We start from the raw sequence: 17,184 nt of genomic DNA on the forward strand, positions 1-17,184 counted from the left end.
AGTAAAAAAAGTAGTTTTGGAGTGGTCTGGACTAGATTCCAATCCTGACTTGACCTCAGGGTGTTTGAGTGGAGAGTAAAAGTAATCTCTGACAAAAATAATTATTCACTGAATTTTTAGCCAAAGAAGTTCTAAGTATAGTCGATGGACCTGTGAATGGACTACTTTTCTTATAAAAACAAAAGTAAAAAAAGTGGTTTTGGAGTGATCTGGACTAGATTCCAATCTTGACTCTACCACGAACAAGATAAATCACCTCGGGCAGAGTTCCTGTCTCAGTTTCCCCATCTTAAAGCAGACGTAAAGCAGCAATTCCACTCTTGAGTATATACCCAAGAAAAACATATGTTCACACAGAAATTTGAATATTTAGAGCAGCATTATTCATAATAGACAAAAAGCAGAAACCATCCAAATATCCATCGACTGATTAATAGATACATAAATAGTGGTTTTTACATACAATGGAATATTATTCAGCCATAAAAGGGAATGAAGTACTGATATATGCTACAACTTAGATGAAGTTTGAGAATATTAAGCTAAAAGAAAGACCATACACAAAAGTTCAGATATTACATGATTTCTTTTATATGGTATATCCGTAATAGGCAAATCCATAGAGACAAAAAGCAGATTAGTGGTTAAGAGGAGATAAGAGGAGAAGGGGATGGGGAGCAATTACTTAATAAGTATGGGTTGTTTTTCAGGGGCGATGAGACTGTTTTGAAACTAGAAAGAGGTAGTGGTTGCAGATTATTGTGAATACACCAAATACCACTGAATTGTGCACTTTAAAATGGCTAATTGCATCTGATGGACCTTTCACCTGAATAGAAATAAAATAAGAATACTTTTCCCTGAAGGTGATTGGGTTTAAATCAGGATGATGTATACATGGTGGACATTCAAAAAATACCCTTTTCTTTCTTTATTCTGCCTTTATCACTGTGCCAACCCCCCAACCCGCACCCTTTCTGGATGATTCCTTCTTTCCTTCGATGTAAAAGAAAAGACAGTGAGATCATAGTAGTTTCAACTGAAAAGTGAGTGGAAATGGAGAGTGGGGTGCACATACCAATATCTGTGCACCTGGAGTAGATAAATCTAGGTCAGCCCTTTAAGATGTTAGTGTCTGTTAAACTGCATTGTGTACCTTGTTGAGAATGTTTCAGGTGGCCTTTAAACATCATAGAGTCTTTGGAGGGGTGGAAATAGACAGAGACAGCTGCAGCGTTTGGAGCACTTCATCTAGGGCAGGTATTTGCCAAGGAAGCAGCGAGTCATAATTCTAATAGTTGAGCAGCAGAGGATTTGCTATGGTCAATGGGCTATTTGTCAGCGGGGCAAGTGTTTTGCCTTTGGCTATGATTTTTATATATTCTTTCCAATGGAAGCGGAACAACAGATGAACAAAAATCCCCAAACAGTATGCTCACTGGTTGAAAAATTGGCATTTCCTGAGCTGAATGGAGGTAATTGCCTTCTGACCTACGAGGTGAGCAGTCCATTTCCAGAAGCATCAAATGTGACTCCCTGGCTATTAGCACGCTATGACTGATTGTAGCTACATTTGCTTCTGACTTTCTACCCCAAAGGGAATTAATATTTCTACCTGTTTCTAGAATTAGGTAATCTGTCACTTGCTCCTAGTATCTTCCCTCTCCCAACCGTCCTTCTGGCCTGGAGGACCTACCTAGGGCTTCCGTCTGCTACGCTGTTTTCACTCTTAACCACTTAGTTGCCCTGTGCGATATGGTCTGCTCACTTCCTGGGTACTTAGAATTGTACAGCTTTGTATTGATGGATCCTCAGCACAATGGCAAGAGTGAAGGCAGAGCAGTGTGAGTAAGCACATCTTGGCAGCCAGGGGACAGCAGGCCAAGCTGCCATGAAGAAAAGGATGCAATCAGACCAGCGATATGAGTGGAATCCAGCCCATCAATCAGTATTTGCACTTGAGCCCCTTCTGTGTGGAGAGCACTTGTAGGTAAAGAGGACTTGCCTTCAAGATCAGAGTGCCAGTTGCTAGCTGTGCAGCTTTGGACACGCAACCAATAGATCTGAGCCTCAGCTTTCCTGTCTGTAACTGGGATAAAAATTGCTTCCTCAGGACTCTGGAGAGTTAAATGAAGGCAGCCCAGTACTTATCACAAAGCAAGTGCTCCCTAAGTGGATACTCAGTGTAACTGAATCTCTGTTTCAAAGAAGTGAGGTGCCTTCACTGCCCTCAAGAATGTCTGGGGAGACAACGCTGAAATCCCCAAAATATTGTACAAATCATACACATCCTGAAGGATGTGGTTATAAGTCTCAGGTTTTTGGTACTAATGAGAGAAGGGCATCAGTAGATGGCTGGAATAATGAAAGTTGTAACACTTACCATTTTTGAGCACCCCTAATCCTCACTGTGACCCAGAATTTTATGATAAAGAATCTGTGACTTAGAGAAGTTGTTTGCCCATCTCAGATCTGGTCAACCTCGAAGTCCGTGGTTTTTCCATCATGCAGTACTGTTTTGGTAGGATCTGAGTTGAGCTTTGAAGAATAAGCAGACTTGGATAATCTGGAGTCTGTCTTGGATAATCATGATTGGACAGACCATCCTCCAGGAAAGAAGGAACAGCTGGGACCAACGCACGGAGGTGAGAATGACGTGCCCAACAATAAGGAGATACCATCCATGTGGCATGGGAAGAAATAATGAGACATCATAACCCCATGTCTTTAGTCTTGAAATCTGTTCTGAGCATCAGTCTACCCAGCTGACCTCAGCATGCTACCAATATCACCATATCCCTTGTTATGTGATTACCAGTCTTTCCATGGAGAGGCAAGTTTAGCCTTATTACAGGAATGTTTGGCATTACTGGACATCTGAAGTAGCTGAATCCAAAGTGCTTTGAGTGGAGGACAGGCAAAGAAAATGAACAGACAAACATATGAAAAAACCAAAGTGCTCTATTTAATCACCCAGTCTGAGGATTGTGTTGAATCAAGGTGTCAGTGATTCTAAGTGGTTCTGTCTCCCCCTAAACTGAGACAGAGCAGATATTTCAGGAAAACCTGGAAGTTGGTCTGTACTTCTGCAATCCTGCTGGCTCAACCTGACCCCCGTGTGACAGCTTTGAGAGTTATCATGCAGTTAGAGACAAACACAGGTCAATGACAACAACTACAGCATGTGATGTGTGCTTTATGATCTAAGCACTTTCATAGCCTTTCAAAAACTCAGGGTCTATGTGTCTGGGCACTGTGAGCTTGAATGGAAGCCTTCACCCTGTCCCTGATAACCTTGTGTTGTCCTCAGATGAGCCCATGTCTAAAGCTCCCATGGCCAAAGACAGTTACCAGCTTAACCTAGCTGGTCACCTCTGTCTAACTTGGTATGATCACTGACAACTTTGGCCAATTAATGAAGAGGTGGCCTCAAATTGTTCAGGAACTTGAAAAGCACATGTCTGAAGGGGCTAATTGTAGTGATAGGAAACTATAAAAGTAAGGATGTTGGATTAGAAGTCAGCCAATCATGAGGAGATCAAGACCAGCCTGGCCAACATGGTAAAACTCCGTCTGTACTAAACATACAAAAATTAGCTGGGTGTAGTTGTGTGCACCTGTACTCCCAGCTACTCGGGAGGCTGAGGCAGGAGAATCGCTTGAACCTGGAAGGCGGAGGTTGCAGTGAGCCGAGATCTCACCACTGCACTCCAGCCTGGGTGACAGAGCAAGACTCCGTCTCCGGGGAAAAAAAAAGAAGAAGAAATCAGTTGACTGTACTTCCTTTACTCTCGATCCAGGGTCCTATATTCTAGTCCCACCTACTTATGTCTTGCTGTGGGACCACCAGGAGGTCTTAGCTTCTTAGGGCGTGGGGACTTTTCACTGCTAAGTTTTAAGTAACTTGATTTAGATCAGTCATGGTTCCCACAGCCTTCAAATACTGTGGAAGTTTTAATTTAAATCTTCAGATAAACTCTTAATTTTTGAGAACTCCTTGATTTAAATGAAACAGGTCGGCTGGGCACTTTGGCTCACACCTGTAATCCCAGCATTTTGGAAGGCCGAGACGGGCGGATGAGGTCAAGAGATTGAGACCAGCCTGGCCAACATGGTGAAACACCGTCTCTACTAAAATTACAAAAATTAGCTGGGCATGGTGGCGTGCACCTGTAGTCTCAGCTACTCAGGAGGCTGAGGCAGGAGAATTGCTTGAACCCGGGAGGCAGAGCTTGCAGAGAACCAAGATCGTGCCACTGCACTCCAGCCACGTGACAAGAGTGAAACTCCATCTCAAAAAAAAAAAAAAAAAAAAAGTCAGGATGAGTTTCTTACCTAGCACAAGATTAATTTTTCATCCATGAGAAAAATGTACCTTCATAGATTTCCAAAGAGAATTATGGCTTTTGAACATACAGGTACTAAAATTTAAAAAGGATTTCATTTTTCTCAATTTGGATTAGATATACTGATTGCTCTCAGGGTGAAACGAATTTTAATTTAGTTCTTCTTTTTCTTAGGTGGGAGTAAGCTTTTCTACCTAATTTAAAAAATGAGAAGACATTTAATTTATGCTTTCTCCTTCACTCAAAGATACTAATAACCATACTATTTAAATTCTAAATCCCTTCTTTAAAGAACTTCAAAACCAAGGAGGAAATTAAAATATTTTAATTCACTTCCTGATCTCACTCATCATAATAGAAAAAGATTCTTATATTCAGACAAGAAAGATACAAACCTTAGGAGAATTTCCACAGTTTATTTCCAAATTTTAGGAAACTTGATCCTGGAATTTTCCTTCATTCTTCACCTACAATTTGTAACAATGTGAAGTCACACTTTTTCCATAAATCGTGCTCAAACCACTCTAGTCCCTAGTAATCTCTCTGTCCCTCCAAATTCAAACAATAAATGTAGCCCAAACCTTTCATTTCCCAAACCAGACAGCATAGATCTTCTAAACTGACATTTATCTATAGTGAATAACTAGTTCCTCCCCTCTCCCTCCCAATTTATTGCAGACCAATACTTTTGTTAAAGAAGGAAACAATCAAAATGAGTTACCAGAAGAATGAAACAGGGGGAAAAAAAAAAAAAGACATACATAGTACAAGCCCAGGCTTATTATTATTAAATGTCACAGATAACACATTTCACTTTGGAGGGGATGTGCCCCATTGTCAAAGTGCTGTAAGTTTCTAAACACTACTCTTAATTTCTGTATTTATCTTGTCTCAAACCAATAACAACAAGCTTGCAAATCAGCTCTGCTCCAAACGAACTTTGAGTAGCACTCGTTATTACAGACAGTGCCTTATTATTTGTGTACGTTACCTCCTACATTGTGTAAATTGTTTGTGGACAGACATTAGATAGTGTGTATTTATGTGTCCACATTCCCCCACTCTCTCTAATAAGACTTGTAAGTAGGTAAATGTCAGTAGTAATTATAATAATAACTATTATTATTATACTAATATTAAATAATTAAAATAATCAGCATTATTGGTAAAAGCAATTAATTGCTATTACTATTGTCACGATTCTTTTTTAAAAACAACAAAAATATACCTAGAATGCACCCTTCTCCAACCTCTCTTTATTAGTATTATCCTGAAGATATTCCATTGCTTAAATCTAGTTTCATAAGGAAAGTGTAATTTTTAAAACCTAAAGGAACAAAAGCATCTCGTTAATTATCATTACTCAGTTGGGGTGCTATATGTGTTCTTATAAAGTGAATCAGAAAATAATTATATATGAGAAACTCTGTAGTTGTTCTTCACATCTTAGTTCTTATCCTACTAACATATTCTCAGAAATGGTTTTTGTTATTATCCCCAGTACATTACCGATCCAGAAGTATTTAGGAGTTAAAAACACAGCAGTTATAATTTTGCTATGAAATATACAAATCAAAAATTATAAATTCTGCCTCTTCTCTGTGTTGACAAAAAGTGCCAAATTCTGTTAAATATTTGAAGAGATTTATTCGGAGCCAAATATGAATGACCATGGCCCAAGTTACAGTCTCAAGAGGTCTTGAGAACATGTGCTCAAGGTGGTTGGGTTGCAGCTCGGTTTTATACACTTTAGGGAGACATAAGACATCAATCAGTACATTTGAGGTATGTATTCGTTCGTTTATTTAGTCTGGAAAGGCGGGACAACTCAAAGTGGGAGCTTATGGGTCATGGGTGGATTCAAAGATTTTCTGACTGGAAATTGGTTGAAAGAGTTCTTATCTAAAGACCTGGAATCAATAGAAAGGAGTGTCTGGGTTAAGATAAAGGTTTATGGAGACCAAGGTTCTTATTATGCAGATGAAGCCTCTGGGTAGCAGGCTTCAGACAGAATAGAGGGTATATGTCTCTCATCAGACCTTAAAAGGTGCCAGACTCTTAGTTAAAATCTCTCCCAGATCAGGAAAAAACTAGAAAGGGAAGAGGATTCTCTATAGAATGTAAATTTTCCCCACCAGAGACAGCTTTGCAGGGCTATTTCAAAATGTGACAAAGAAATATATTTTGGGGTAAAACACTTTGATACTTTCAGCACCTGCTATGTCATGTGATGCTATACTAGAATCAGGCTGGAATTTGGTATCTTACTGCTACAAAGAGTCTATTTTGTTAGTCTTAAGATCTCTGTTTTATTGTTAATGCTGGTCAGTTGTGCCTGGATGCCAAAGGGAACAGAGTATAATGAAACATGTCCAACCACTCTTTCCTGGTTCCTTCCTATCATGGCCTGAACTAGTTTTGCAGGTTTCTTTGAAATCCCTTTGGCTGAGAGGGGGGGCCATTCAGTTGGTTGTAGAGGGGGTGGCACTAAGAATTTTATTTTTGGTTTACACCTAGAAACCCCCAACCCCCACTCCCCAGCCTTCAGTCTTCTTCAAGGACCATAAAGGTAGCTGGCTTCCCGTGACATCCAGGAGAAACAGGAGGTGCCTCGCCTTTGTGAAAATACAAAACAAAACAACAAGTAATGTCAGAGAAAATGGTGGAATAAGGAATCCCAAAAGTTCACCCTTCTGTAAAGAAAAAAAATGGCAATAACCATCAGAATCTGCTTTTTCAGAACTCTGGAATGTAACCAAATACTTGAAGTACTCTGGGAAGCATTTATTTAAAAACAAAAACAAAAAACCTTAGTCAATTCTTAATAAAAAGAGCAAAACTGTGGTGTCTTAACTTACCTTAATCCCATACTCCACTCCCCAGCTCAGCAGCAGCCTTGAAATAACAACCCACATTCCCGGTGCAGGCATATGAGGGAGCAGAATGGGCCTTATTTACAGAAAATTCTAATTTGATCTGTCTGGTGGCTGCCTTGAAGACATGCTACTAGACACATGTTTTTATCTCTCCTGACTGGGAACTTGCTTTATACTAAGCTGCTCCCAAGGGAGCATGGTCTAAACATTCTTCTCTACTGTCTAAGGCAATGGATAACAATTGGGGGAAACAATAGACTAGCCAAAAAACTTGGAAGGAAAGTCTGGGGAATGACATGCTGTAGGGAATAAGGTCTTTGAAAAGGTCCTACATGTTCTTAAGATTTTAGAAGAACATTCACATGCCCAGGGCTGTGCACACACTCGGGAAAAATGCAGGAAGGCCCCAATCTCTTAGCTCTGGCTGGCCATTAGGCTATGCATAATCAGGAAGCGAAGGCAAAGGCTGAGTAGTAAACTGCCTGGCTGAGTGTTGAAGGTATCCTCCCACTCCCACACACAATGGACACAGAGCCCCTTGACTAGGAGTGGATGTTTATTAGTTCCAAGTGTTGAAGGATATTTCTATTCAAATATTAATTTGCCACTAAGCTAACTAAGCATTCAGTGGCTACACATGACACAGAATACAGATTTTGTGGAAGTAATTCAGAAAAGCCAATAAACAACAAATGAAATAACAGCAGTAATAGCAAACAGTGGAGAGGAGGGAGAATCTGATTCCCAGGGTTGCCACATTATGATATTCAAAATCTTCAATTTTCAATTAAAAAATTATAAGGCATGCAAAGAAACATCAGTGGCTGATACCAGGAAAAAAAAAAATGCAATCAACAGTAACTGTCTTTGAAAAAGTGAGAAAGTGAAAATGAGTTCGTTACTAGACAAACACTTTAAATCAGCTATCGTAAATATATTCAAAAAGCTAAAATTATGTCTAAAGAGTTAAGGTAAATTATGAGAGCAATACCTCACCAAATAGTGAATATCAATAAAGATATATAAATTATAAAATGGGACCAAATAGAAATTTTGGAATTGAAAAGTAGAGTAACTGAAAGAAAAAATTACTAGAGGGGCTTAACAGAAGATTTGAACAGACCAAAGAAAGAATGAGAAGACTTGAAACAGGAAAATTGAGAGTATCCAGTCAGAGGAACAAGAAAGAAAAAGAATGAAGAAAAATTAACAGAGCCTAGGAGACCAGAGGACATTAAACCTATCAACACACCCATAAAGAGAGTCTCATAAGAGAGGAGAGAGAGAGAGGAGTAGAATCATGATTTGAAAACCACAGTGAGATACCATCTCACACCAGTTAGAATGGCCATCATTAGAAAGTCAGGAAACAGCAGGTGCTGGAGAGGATGTGGAGAAATAGGAACACTTTTACACTGTTGGTGGGACTGTAAACTAGTTCAACCATTGTGGAAGTCAGTGTGGCGATTCCTCAGGGATCTAGAACTAGAAATACCATTTGACCCAGCCATCCCATTACTGGGTATATACCCAAAGGACTATAAATCATGCTGCTATAAAGACACATGCACACGTATGTTTATTGCGGCACTATTCACAATAGCAAAGACTTGGAACCAACCCAAATGTCCAACAACGATAGACTGGATTAAGAAAATGTGGCACGTATACACCATGGAATACTATGCAGCCATAAAAATGATGAGTTCATGTCCTTTGTAGGGACATGGATGAAACTGGAAACCATCATTCTCAGTAAACTATCGCAAGGACAAAAAACCAAACACTGCATGTTCTCACTCATAGGTGGGAATTGAACAGTGAGAACTCATGGACACAGGAAGGGGAACATCACACTCCGGGGACTGTTGTGGGGTGGGGGGAGGGGGGAGGGACAGCATTAGGAGATATACCTAATGCTAAATGACGAGTTAATGGGTGCAGCAAAACAACGTGGCACATGGATACATATGTAACAAACCTGCACGTTGTGCACGTGTACCCTAAAACCTAAAGTATAATAATAAAAAAAAGAAAAAAAAAGAATCATGATTTGAAAAAATAATGGTTAAACTATGCAAATTTGATAAAAATATCAGTCTATACATACAAAAAGTTCAATGAACTCCAAGTAAGATAAACTAAAATAGATCCACACTGAAATACATCATAATCAAACTGTTGAAAACCAAAGACAAATACGGAATCTCAAAAACAGTAAGAGAGAAGCAACTCATTATACAGAAGAAATCCTCAGTAAAATTATCAGCTGATTTCTCATCACAAACCATGGAGGCCAAAGGCAGTGGGATGACAAAGTGCTGAAAAAAAAAAAAATACTGTAAGCCAATAATTTTGTATCTTGCAGAATTATCCTTCAAAAGTGAATGAGAAATTAATACACCTCCAAATAAATAAAAATTGAGATAGTTTGTCACTATGACACCTGACCTACATAAAAAAAAATCTGAACTCAATAACCTAACCTCCACCTTAAGTTACTAGAAAAAGAGGCGCAAACTAAGCCTAAAGCAAGCAGAAGAAAAGAATAATAAAGATTAGAATTGTGATCAATGGAATAGATAATAGAGAAAAAATCAGCAAATCCTAAAGTTGGTTATTTGAAAAGATTAACAAAATTGACAAACCTTTAGCTAGTCTGATGAAGAGAAATAAAAGACAGTAGTAAAGTTATTAAAAAATGAGAGAAGGGCATTACCACCAATTTTACAGAAATACAAAAGGATTTTAAGAGAATATAATGAGCAACTATATACTAGCAAACTGGATAACCTACATAAAATGGACAAAGTCCTAGAAATATAAAAACTACCAAAACTGACACTCAAGATAAAATAGAATACATGAACAGACTTATAACAAGTAATATATTGAGTCAGCAATAAAAAACTTCTAACAAAGAAAAGTTCAGGACCAGATGACTCCATCAATGGATTCTACCAAACATTTAAAGAAAAATTAGCACCAATCCTTCTCAAAATCTTTCCAAAAAATAGCAGAGGGAACGCTTTCTAACTCATTCTGTGAGGTCAGTATTATCCTGACATCTAAACCAGAAAAAGGTATCACAAGAAAGGAAAGCTACAGGTTAATATCTCTTATGAATATAAATGCAAAAATTATAAAGAAAATACTAGCAAACAGAATCCAACAGCATATTAGAAGGGCTGGACATTATAGCTAATGGGAATTTATCCCAGGAATGCAAAGTTGGTTCAACATATGAAAGTCAATCAATGCAATATACCATACTAATAGAATGAAGAGGGGAAAACCCATGTGATCATCTCAATAGATATAGAAAAAGCATTTAACCAAATCTCACATCCTTTCGTGATAAAAACATTCAACAAACTAGAAATAGAAGGGAACTTCCTCAACCTAATAAAAGGCATCTATGAAAAACCCACAGCTAACATCATACTTAACTGTGAAAGACTGGAAGCTTTCCCTGTAATATCAGAAACATGACATGGATGTTTTCTCTCACCACTTCTATTCAACATTTTACTAGAAATTTTAGCCAGGGCAATTAGGTGAGAAAGAGAGTGAAAAATGAGAGAAGTGGAAGAGAGAAAGAGAGAATCTAGATTAGAAGAAGGAAGTTAAAACTACCTCTATTGGTGGATGACATGATTTTCTAAAAAATCCTAAAGAAACACACACACACACACACACATTAGAGTTAATGAGTTCAACAAAGTTGTAGGATATAAGATCAATATCCAAAAATCAGTTGTATTTCTATACACTTACAACGAAAAATCCAAATATGAAATTAAGAAAGTGATGCCACTTAAAATAACATCAAAAATTATAAAATAGTTATGAATAAATTTAACCAAGGAAGTGAAAGTCCTATACATTGAAAACTACAAAAGAGTTTTGAAAAAAATCATCTTCTGTGTTTATGGATTGGAAGACTTAATATTATTAAAATAGCAATACTCCCCTGATTGATATACAGATTCAGTGCAATCCCTGTCAAATTCCAGCTGCTTTTTTGCAGTTGATCCCAAAATTCAAGCTGATCCTAAAATTCACATGAAAATGAAAGGGACATTGGATAGCCAAAATATTCTTGAAAAAAAAAAGAGCAAGGGCCAAGCGCAGTGGCTTACGCCTGTAATCCCAGCACTTTGGGAGGCTGAGGCGGGTGCATCATGAGGTCAGGAGATCGAGACCATCCTGGCTAACATGGTGAAACCCCGTCTCTACTAAAAATACAAAAAAAAATTAGCTGGGCGTGGTGGTGGGCGCCTGTAGTCCCAGCTACTCGGGAGGCTGAGGCAGGAGAATGGCATGAACCTGGGAGACGGAGCTTGCAGTGAGCCGAGATCGCACCACTGCGCTCCAGCCTGGGCAACTGAGCAAGACTCCGTCTCAAAAAAAAAAAAAAAAAAAATCGCAAAGTTGGAGGACTCACGCTTCCTGATTTCAAAACTTATTACAAAGCCACAGTTATCAATACAGTGTAATGCTGACATAAGGATAGACATATGGATGGATGGAATAGAATTGAGAGTCCACACAGAAATACATTCATGTATGGTCAATTGATTTTCAACAAGGGTGTCAAATGGGAAAGAATAATTTCTCAATAAATGTTGCCAGGACAATTGGATAGCCACTGCAAAAGAATAATGTTGGACCCTGACCTCATACTATGTACAAAAAAGGAATTCAAAGTAGATGAAAGATTTAAATGTAAAATCTAAAGTTATAAAACTCTTAGAAAGAAACGTAGGTATAAATCTTCAGGACTTTGGATTAGGCAATAGTTTTCTTAACTGTCACACCAAAAACATAAGCAATAAAAGAAAAAAATTGGTAAATTGGATTTCAACAAAACTAAAAATTTTCGTGAATCAATGGACACTACCAAGAAAGTGAAAATCAACCCACAGAATAGGATAACAAAGTAGTTGTATATAGGATATTTCATAAGAGATTAGTATCCAAAATATGTAAGAACTCTTGAAGCTCAACTACAAAAAGACAACTGAATCATTAAAATAAAATAGAATAGGCAAAGGGTGTGAATAGACATTTCTTCAAAGAAGATATACAAAAGGCCACTGCAAAAAGATGTTCGTGAAAGAACACATGAAAATTATTCATTAGGAAAATGCAAATCAAAATAACTGTAAGGTACTACTTTATAGCTGCTAGGCTGGCAATGATGATGATCATGATGACGATGATGGTGAAGAAAATAAGAGACTGAAGAAGATGTGAAGTAATTAGAACTCGTAATCATTGCTTGTGGGCATGCAAAATGATCCAGCCTCTGTGGAAAACGGTTTGGCAGTACCTCAAAAAATTAAACACAGAGTTACCGTTTGACCTAGCAGTTCCATTCCTAGGTATATATCCAAGAATTGAAAACATACGTTCACATGAAAACTTGTACATTGAATATTTATAGCAGTATTATTTGTAGTAGCAAAAAAGTGAAAACAAACCACATGTCCATTAGCTGATCAATGGGCATGCAAAATCTGGTATCTCCATGCAGAGGAATATTATTCAACAATAAAAAGGAGTGGAATACTGATACATGCTACCTCATGGATTAACCTTCAAAGCATTATGCTAAAAGAAAGAAGCTAGACATGAAATGACACATACAATGTGCTTCCATTCATAGGAAATATTCAAAATAGGCAAAGTCATCAAGATAGAAAATATATTAGTGGTTGCCAGGGGATGAAGGAGAGGGAATTGGATTGTCTGGTAACAGCTATGGGGTTTCTTTTTGGGGTCATGTTCTGGAATTAGATAGTCTTGATGGTCATACACAACTGTGAATACACTAAAAACTATTGAATTGTATTCTTTATAATGGTTAATTTTATATTATCGAATTTTATCTCATTAAAAACAGGAAAACCTTTCTTTTCATAGGAAAGCATTTAAAAATAAGTATAATTATATACTTATTTAAATATAATTTGTTTTTAGCATAATATTTTATTTTTAAACAGAGGATGCTTTGTTAAACTGACAACTGACATGTGTTTGTGATTTCATAAGGCTACAGAATACCATTCTTGCTTGTCTAATCTTATAACGCTAAATTGCATTTACGACCTCCTCCCCACCAGCACCTCAAACTAAATATATAACATCTATGAGGGAAAACTTTGAGTCATTGTGATCTTGGAAAAATAATCTTATAAGTTAATTGTTGGTGGCGCTATAGGTTTTTTTTTTTTTCCCTCCAATCAATTTTGAAACAACTTGGTAGAGCTTAGGTAACCACATACATTATTGCCCAAACAAGACGCTTTTCAGCATGGCAGTAGGTACTAATCATATGTGTGTCAGCACAACAGGCATAAACCAGACTGTCCTGGGAAACCCAGGATACATGGTCACCTAAACAGAAGTGATATTTACTTCCAGGCACAGACTCATACCAAATACTTGTTGTGCAAGCGAGGATTATTTCAAAGGTAATTGCTGCTGCTGTTGCTGCTGCAGGTGGTGGTAGTGAGCTGGGCCATGTCTTCCCTCCTAAGCCGAAAGAACCGATGCAAGGGAAGCCACTGCAATCCCTACTCACTCACCAGGGTCAGGGTTTCCGTGGAGGTGCGGTGGGGGAGATGGGGATTTCTTATAATGGTTTTAATGAGCCCGTCTGGGTTCTCCTCCTGAGATGATTACCACCTTCCCTGTGTTTTGCATCTAAGGACTTTGGGATTGACCAGGGCTGCCTTGCTAACATTTGTCTCTTCATTATCAACTGGTGTATTGGAGAGAGAAAATCCACGTGGTCTGATCAAATTGGCAGAATTGAAATGCCGCTGCTGATGCTGGCAGGCCTGGGCTTTCCAGACAAGCAGAAGGAGTGGGTCTAAAAGGATCCATCTTCAGTATGCTGTATTCTGATCTGCATTTGCCTAAAGACACTTTGGAATTATTTAATCTGACTGCCTCATTTTATACAGGATTGTTCTCTTTTCTTTGTGGGCAATCTACTTAGCTTCCATATTATGCAGGTGGGGGACGGTTTATTTGAGGAAAGAGATTTGCAGAAGTGTTGGGTGAAAATCCAAGGGTTAAAGGCATTGAGTCCTGCAGGGCTGTTTGCTCCGCCACAGGCTTAGGTAGCTGAGGATTCTAATGCCCCTCCTGCCAGCATCAGGTCTCCACCTGGCCAGGCCCACGCACTCCGAGCCACAGCTCAGCAATCTCATTAGTGAAATGACGATCTGCTGTCTGCTTCCCTGGGCTGAGTTGTGGATTAATTGCTCCACCTCCAGAAAGTACCTTAAAGCAAGAGAAGTTACATGAGTCCTCCAGCTTATATGGCCCAAGCCAGTCCCTGCTGGTAGGTGAGGAGAAGAGATGAGTGTAGGGGGATCTGTGGCTCTCTGGAAAGGTCCCCTCCCAAGAAAACCTCACAAAATGCAAATGCCAACTCTTAGCTGAGAGTTGGAACTGAGATATGGGTGTATGCACATGTATGTATGCATGTGTGCATGTGTTTAGTGTTGGTGGCTGTGAAGTAAGAGGGGACACATGTCAAGCATGTAAGAATCAGGGAACTCTGTTAGGGGTCTCCCGTTTCCTGTGCCCAGACTAACACTATCAGTTATTTTCCATTCATTCACTCTTCACCCTCTGACTCCTCACACATACTCGTGATTACCTTCACTTCCTGGAGAGAAGTGGAGGGCCCCGGAATCCAGCTTAGCCTGTAAGGGAGAGGGGCTTTCAGTGAAGGTGACCCAGATTCCATACACTCAAGGCAAACATGTTCTGAATAGGATCCCACATGTTCATTTCAGTGCTCTCCAGAGTGAGTTCTAGGATCCAATTTTCTTATTGTTTTTTTAAGTCTGGCAAACTGAAAATGGACTTCTTCCAGAAGGTCTGTCAGAGCTCAAGCCTTACGTGACAAATCCAGGAAGATGCCATGACAGTGACAGGACTCAGCCTGGGAAGGAACTTGGCAGACCGGGACACCTTCCTGGAATCAGGCACCCAGTACTCGGTTTGCCTGCTTTCTCTTTTCAGATCTCACTTCTGAAGCTTTGCATATCTTCACACTGTCTGTGATGATGGATTGAAATTGTTTAGGCCCCCATTACTCCCTGCCCAGACGACTTGCTCCCCAAGCCCTGCTAGGTGCAGCAGCTTCCAAGGGCATCTGTGCTCACCCTGCCCAGGCCCCTTCTGCCCTTGACTCTCTCCACAGTTATCTTTCTAAGACGTGTGCCTCGTCATGCTTCTTCCCTTGTTGAAATCCCAGTACCCTCTCACCTCCCCTCCCATTCAGGAAAGATTCCGGGCTCTCTGCAGTCTGGCCTTGGGCCACCTGCCCAGATCCCACCTCTGCAGGTCCACACTCGTTCACCATGTCCAGCGGAACAGTGTTGCTTGCCCTTCTTCAGGTGTGCCAGCCTTTCCCCATCCTCTTTTCAACGCCTAGGAAAGCCACCTCCCTTTCTTCACTGGCTGAATCTTTGTTTCCAAAGGTTCTGTGAGCTGTGAGGGCCCCTCCTTCAGGAAAAGGTACCTGATACGGTGGTCCCCTTGCCCCAGGCTGGGGTGGAGGCTGTTCTAGGATGAGGCCAGGCCCTGGCATTCAAGTTGTATGATGCAGCCACTCATCTGTGGCTTTGGGGGGCCTTGTTTGGAATTTCTGTATACCTGTCCGCTTACAAGGAACCTGGCACAGACTCAGTGCACGCTGAATGAACGAGGCCTTTAGAGGACTAAAGCCCCAGAACAAATTTTTCATATATTTTGGCTCTTAAGGGTCCTGGTAACTCAGGAGCCACAAAGAAAAAGCAGAGTGAATGACTTGCATTATCACCCCAGAGAGCTAATCACACTCTCCTTAGCAGGGCTTTGCTCCTCAGAACTACCTGGCTGGCTGTGTAAAGGGGAGAAATGAGTGAGGCAGCAATTTTTCCCAACGTATAGACAAGGAACCTGAGAGGTGAAACAGCTGAAGTGAAATGAGCTGGCAAGGGGGTGCAGGTGAAGAGAGCTGCTTTGGGGTTCAGATACAGACACAGTCTTCGTACTTCCTACGACACCTCCCTTCATCAAAACCTGGAAAAACAGGAAACAACCTAAGCTCATTAGAGGATTCAGGGATGACTAATGGAATTAAGCCTGGGGAGAATTTGATGCTCCTCGACGTGGGCCCCATGGGGGCCAGGGTGGGGGCAGGGGCATCCCTCCTCCACTGATGTCTGCAGACTTTCTTTAAATTAGTCTTCTTCATCTGCTCATTTACCCCCGGGATTCAAGGAGCAGCACATTAACTAATGAAGTCAATTAACGGAGGTTTGAAATGCAATGCCCTGCAACTCAGGTATGGATTGGATACAAAAGGTTTGGCCCCAGTGAAAAGGTGACAGTGTGCTAAAAATAAGCTCTGGTATAAAGTGATCCTCCATCAGCTAATTGCTAATAGGGATTCCTTGTGTGGGGCTCCGCAGCCCCGTGGCTGGGCCTAATTGGCGAGTCCAGAGGCAGCATTCATGTCTCCGACCCACGGTTACAGAAGGGAGTGATTGCAGGGAGCCTGATCGAGCCACCAGCCGTTCCCAGACCTTCAGTGCCAAGGTGACTTTTCTCTTTGTTCTTCTTCAGGCCTGGCCCTGGCAGTGTCACCTCCTCCCTGGGCCTGGCTACAAGGGTCGTGAGGGCAACTTCTGTTGTAAGCCGAATAATGTTAACAGCTGGGACGTGCCGTTTGTCAGAGGTCACCACTGTTACAAGTTTCAGAGTGAACATTTTTAGTAGAAGGTGAGACAGGAGAACTACTGCAGGCTACGCTTTGAGGCTGCAGACTTGAAAAACCAGAGTATTTTCAGAGCACTGGGTGAAGGCTGCTCAGCCACCCTGCCCGACCCTCATAAACCCTTTTAGCTCAGACAGAGCCCTCTGGGTGGCAGGGAAATTGGGTAGGTGGCAGG

General features: G+C 40.3%; 1 protein-coding gene and 1 long non-coding RNA gene across 3 annotated transcripts in view; both read left to right on the forward strand.

The window, feature by feature from the left end:
- The window catches only part of RORA (RAR related orphan receptor A), a 740,258-nt gene that overhangs the window by 242,569 nt on the left and 480,505 nt on the right, over positions 1-17,184 (forward strand). The gene's annotated exons all lie outside the window — the stretch shown is intronic.
- The window catches only part of LOC129482445 (uncharacterized), a 33,025-nt gene continuing 24,953 nt past the window's right edge, over positions 9,113-17,184 (forward strand). Inside the window, exon 1 of the long non-coding RNA XR_008657706.2 lies at positions 9,113-17,156. This is a non-coding gene — a long non-coding RNA (uncharacterized lncRNA). The remainder of the gene's footprint in view (positions 17,157-17,184) is intronic.

The sequence above is a fragment of the Symphalangus syndactylus genome, chromosome 5 (assembly GCF_028878055.3).
Source record: "Symphalangus syndactylus isolate Jambi chromosome 5, NHGRI_mSymSyn1-v2.1_pri, whole genome shotgun sequence".
Classification (NCBI taxonomy): Eukaryota; Metazoa; Chordata; class Mammalia; order Primates; family Hylobatidae; genus Symphalangus; species Symphalangus syndactylus.